Raw genomic sequence first — 6,000 nt, 5'->3', positions numbered from 1 at the left:
GTCGCAGGATGGAGACGCACATTTTGAAGTATAACACACCTGGGTGCACGTTACGGTTCGGGCAAAGAAGCGGCTGAAGAAATGGCATAAATTGCGCCAAAATTACACGATTAATTTCAAAATGGCCGACTTCCTGTTGGGTTTCGGCCATGGCGCCAAATGCCAAAATGTTCATATCTTTCATTACATGTTCTCCGCGCATCGCTGGTTTGATCTGGATATCCCGAATGATTAATTACCATGTAAACGGAATATTCCAAATGTCTCAGTAACCGGAATATTAACAATAACCCGAATTTTGACTGCATGTAAGCGTAGTCACAGAGATGGTGAATATCGTCCCCGGTGACTGTGGAGACCGCTCCAGTCATTGTTCATCTTTTGGTTCATGGACCCAGTTTGAGATGACTTCTGCAGTGGGAGACGGTGCATCACAATGCATTATGGGAGTTGCCACGAGAAGATGATGAATTGTGGCCTTAACGGCATGCAACGCAGCTCCGGAGGCTGCGGCGTTCAACTGATGATTGATTGTTATTAACGGGCTCAAGGAAGAACAAAAAGGACATGCAAAAGTTAAGGCAAAATATCAAGTGGGGAAAAGATGACACGTTCCAGCCAATGTTTGTAGTGACGGTTTCAAAAAAGGAGAACGAGAGAGAGGCAGAGAGAAGTAAAAACTGGCTGATTTAGAGAGTATCACACCATCCAAGAGCTTGTTAAAACCATCTCTGGTGTGCTGTCTGCTGGCATAATTCAATTGTTTTTAATTGAATACTTTTTCTTTCCTCCTCCAAAGGAGATTTCTTCGTGCCACTGGCATCGTTAATCCAACTTCCGCATTAGCGCTTGGAGAGATGTGCTTTTTATGAAGTACTGCCACCCTCTCTCCTCTCTCTTTCTTTTTATTCGTCCAGCACCTGAGTTGAAAATATTTTCATTGCATAGTGTTTAATAAACTCTCAAAGGGGAATGTTTTTTCGTGGTATGAATTGAAAACAACCAAATGGAGGATGAGTAAACAAAATGCTGAAAAAGAGAGTAACACCATCAGGTTGTGAACCAACACTGCAGTCCCTCCCCCTTTCAGTGTCGCTGTCCTGTTTGAGGGGTCACTGCATGAAAGCTGGGTCGAGAGAAAGGTGGATGTTCCTCCGTTTTATGACCAACGATCCTCCTTCTCCTTATAGTACTAAAAGATTTTCCATTTTTGTACAAATGGTATCACATTCTCAACAACAATAATGTTTTAGTCCTGAAAAAGGGGAGTAATTCTGTTTTTCCGCTCAGTCAGAAGCCTTCATAGGTGTTAAAGAAAAGAAAAAGAAAACGGAACTAAAGAGAAACTCTTCATTTCCACAGTTACATGTGACAGATGCTGAAAGGCGCCAGAATATATCCTGTAAGAAAAATGTAGAGACAAATATCTTTACAAATTTTTTTCAATGGAAAATATGTCGAGAGACCATGAAGTTAAACACCATCCTTTGCCAACAAGGTATGTTTTTCAAAACAATTTGAGAAACATCCTTGGCAAACTTTTGCACGTCACCCATTTGTTGCTATTCTACGTTAGAGTATTAGGGCCATGCCGGAGAGAAAATATTTGAGGGGAAGATTTTTTTTTTTATTGGGCACTTTGAGAAAAAAAAAAGTCGAAATGTCGAGATTAATGTTGAAATACAATTTCAAGAAAAAAGTCGAAATTTCATGAATTAAGTCGAAAATTTCGCCTTTTTTCTCAACATTTCGACTTTTTTCTCGAAATTGTACTCTTCCTCTTCTAAAATATTATTTTTTATTTTTCTCCTGCCTGGCCCCGATACTCTAAAGATAAATTAGAAAAATTTCGAGAGTGCCACGGGGGGGCTGCTGCCCATTTGTGTACATTGCTGATTTTTTCAGCAATAAAGGTGAAGGACTCAAAACTAAGTCCGATGACACCCTGGGGTGATCTGGGGGGGTATTTACTGGGGTGGGGTATTTACTGGGGGGGGTATTTACTGGGTGGGTATTTACTGTGGGGGGTATTTACTGTGTATTTACTGTGTATTTACTGTTCCCCCAGAACCCATCAGGCTGCAGGACTGACGGTCGGCTAAGGTCAAAGGTCGGGGGTCAGATTTGAGTCATGTGACCAGTTCTGACCGAAGGAATGAGTCAGCAGCTGGATTCTGGTTACCCCGGCAACAAGAACCTCCACTTCAGAACCTTCCAGTTTGGTTGTGAGAAAAACCCAGATTTTGGCTTCTGATAAGGTCTCAAATCACTCCGATTTGTGATCAAACCGTAGCTCGTAGCAGAAAAACGAAAACATCGTGAGAGACACAGAAGCTGTCAGATTCTGACAATCTTAATTTTATTCAGATATTCCTTAAAATGAGTGAGTAAGCTCAGTGCGAAGACAGAGTGAGATTCTTTTGAAGAAAACTTTTGATTACATTACAGCCAATGGGGACTGAGACAGGTATTGGCTGTGCTCTAGATGATGTGCCTGGGTCCTCCGAAATCTGTAGCGAACCGAAATCTGGCCGGAAAATAATAAATAATAAAAAAAAAAAAATCAATAAATAGATGCGCCCCGAGGCACTCCTCTCCATTGCTATGGCATAGCTATGGAGGAGACATTGTTTTAATAAAACACTGATCTTGAATAAAGTCAGAGCGTGCTGCTGATTCTTATCGATATTTATCGATGTTCTGAAAAAGTAAACAGGAAGTCAAGTTTGTGAGCTCGACGTTATCTTTGTCGGACGGAGGGAACGTTCACGTCTCACTTTATCAACGCAGACTTTTTTTGTGTGAAAACTATGGGACGTGGAGCTCAGAGGGGGAGAAGGATCTGAAAGGCTGCATGCTGCCTGTCTCTGCTCTCATTCTGCTGCACCATCTGTAATGAGCGAAGCATGCAGAGAGTAAGCAGCTTCTTAGATAATGAGGCACAAGTCCCAGGGGAGTCGAGCCGGGCCCACAACCGCAATATATATCGCTTCATCTCGAAAATGAAAGCAGCGAGACTGGAGAGTTGGAGGAGAGAGTGTCAAGGGGAGACCCATCTATCTCTATTTGAATCTGACGCCGTCGTCCACAAACACAATTTGGGAAAATGACTTGATAGTGCAAATACTTACTGATGTTGCTGAAGTGAGAGATGCAAACTCTTCTCAGTCTTTACAACAAAACCTGCCTCAACAAGCCCCCCGAACCGCAGCGTATCCATTTTTTATTACATGCTGCACAAGGTGACGGCGGTCACACTTGTGCATCTCATACCTTTTTTTTAAAAAATGGCATCACAGGCTTTTTCGTGAAAAACCCACCAGCCAGAATGCAAAGTAGGTGTCTGTTATTTCATGTCTGGAGATGGAGGCTTCGTGGTCTACCATAATTCTGAATGCCGAGACCTCTTTAGCTTTTCTTGGAGTGTATCTCCATAATAGCCTCATTATTCAACCCCGAGTCCACAAACACTCAGGCTGAAATAATGAGCCCCTCACTAGCTGCTGAGTATTACCTTTTCAGCAAAGACGTTCCAATGGGGAACGCGTCCTGATTAAAAGTGCTGGGCTGTTTTGTAGGAGCAATGCAGTAAAAGTCATGATCCTTTTATTTATTTATTTTTTTTGTCCTTTTCATTAAGGTAAGGCACAGCCAGCCAGTCAGGAATAATTCATGCACAAATCCCATTCTCACACCGTCGAATTCAGACGATGCTTCACTAATAAGAGTAACTGGAATCCACAAATGCCCTCTGTGCTCGGTAAACCTCACTCACGAGGTGTTAATATACACCAAAGATAATCTTAATCCCTCTTCTCCCAGCTATCGTGTAACCAGTACTCAAGTTGTAAAAAAAAATAAATCAGGGGGGATGGTGGATTTTATCATATGGGGACAGATAATTTGTGCTGATTACAAATAATATAATATATTACAAATAATAGCAGTGACCAAAACAGCTGCAGAAATACTGCAGGAATGACATAGCAGCAGTTAAATGCAGCCTTCTGTAAGCTTTAAATATCCACTGGGCTTACATCAAATACATCAAAACACAACAATAAAAAACACTTTTCTGAACTTATCAATATGACTCTGTCCTTCACAGGATAAGTAACATGGATCACTGCAGAAACTCAAAATCTTAACAAGAATATTTGTCTTATTTCTAGTTAAAATGTCTCATTTTAGTAAAAAAAATCTCATTACACTTAAAACAAGACTCATCACTGGAAAAAACAACAATTTTCACCTGTTTCAAGTAGATTTTCACTTGAAATAAGTAGAAAAATCTGCCAGTGGAACAAGATTTTTTTGCTTGTAATGAGAAGATAAATCCTGGCAGATTTTCCTACTTATTTCAAGTGAAAATTTACTTGAAACAGGTGAAAATAAGTTATTTTTCTGGTGTTATTTTACTCGTGATGACTCTAAATGTTGAAATAGCAGGAAAACCACATTCATTGATGAAATGACATAAGGGATGGAAAGGGGGGATGGCAGTTTTACAGGGGGGATGATTTGGACCGTTTTATTTCCATCCCAAACAAATTGGGATGGAAACTAGCATTCCTTGGGGGTGAAAATAGAGGTCTAGAGCCCTATATAATCTTTCTATGTGACTTAATTCTAGATATGGAGTTTTTGGTGCAAAAAATGACCTTCAACATGAACTTGAAATAGGAAATGTATCTCAGAATTGAATTCCTAGCACCAAAAAAGTAGAGAAAGTGACAATATACAACAATCTAGGACTAAGAGAAGCTGAGATATGACCTTTGGTCTTTTTGGCCATTTCACATTTTTTTTCTCGAAATTGTACTTCAACATTAATTTCGACATTTCAACGTTTCTCCCTCATTTCAACATTTTTCTCGACATTTTGACTTTTTTCTTAACATTTCGACTTTTTTCTTAACATTTCAAATTTTTTCTCGACATTTTGACTTTTTTCTCAACATTTCAACTTTTTTCTCGACATTTCGACTTTTTTCTCGACATTTTAACTTTTTTCTCAAAGTGCATATTGAAAAAAAAATCTTCCTCCTCTAAAATATTATTTTTATTTTTCTCCTGCCTGGCCCTAACACTCTTCCATTACATCTCAGTTTTATGTGTGCAATGTTGGACCCCAGGAAGAATAGTCTTCACTGCAGTGAGGACTAATGGGGATCCAAAATAAATAAATAAACACGAATGTTGACCAATGATATTCCTAAAACATGTGTAAAACTTATTCTATGTGATGAACCCTTTAGAAAAGCGCAGGGAAAAGAATTACAGTCAGACTGCCACTTTTAGCTGGGTTAAGTTTTTGGACCAACTGAGTAATTTAACTCCATTAATGGCAACATGTATTCACATGTCGGCATAAATGGTTGCCATAGTACTGTACCTTTTGTTAAATTTCATTTAGGTTTTCCGGGAGTGTGGAGTTGAGCTGTCATTCATCTCGGAGGAGCATTTCTCCGGGTTCCCCAACGTATTCAATGAGGCAGCAAATGACTGAATCTCTCCTTTCCTGAACCCTCTGGGGCTGCAAGGAAATATGTTTAGGGAGAGGAATGGTAGCCTTGGGAACTCAACACACTCACACTTAGAAATGCATGGAAACCTTTGCAAATTTAGGAAATATCAATTTTCAGCAATACAAACATCATTTAGAAAAAGCTGCATGTACCTCTGTCTTATTGTCAGTATTACTGCACAGTAAAATTAGGTGTTTTCTAAAGAACAGCAGTGACAAACGTGGCCCGGGTCCATTTATTGGTAGAATTTATGCATCGTCTGTTTTATTCCTCTGCTCTGGACTGACTTCTGTTGCTAGATTTAGCATAATCAAAAACAATCCCATCATGCTACAGAAGAGAGGTAATTTCAGACATATTACATTTTACTAGTGAAGTTAATCTGCATAACTGATCGTCTCCACAGTGATCACACTGGCAGTAGAAAATAAACACAAATCACTGAAAGAACAGCATGTTAAGAATAAATACA

The sequence above is a fragment of the Cololabis saira genome, chromosome 13 (assembly GCF_033807715.1).
Source record: "Cololabis saira isolate AMF1-May2022 chromosome 13, fColSai1.1, whole genome shotgun sequence".
Taxonomy (NCBI): domain Eukaryota; kingdom Metazoa; phylum Chordata; class Actinopteri; order Beloniformes; family Belonidae; genus Cololabis; species Cololabis saira.
Note: the sequence above shows the minus strand (reverse complement) of the source record.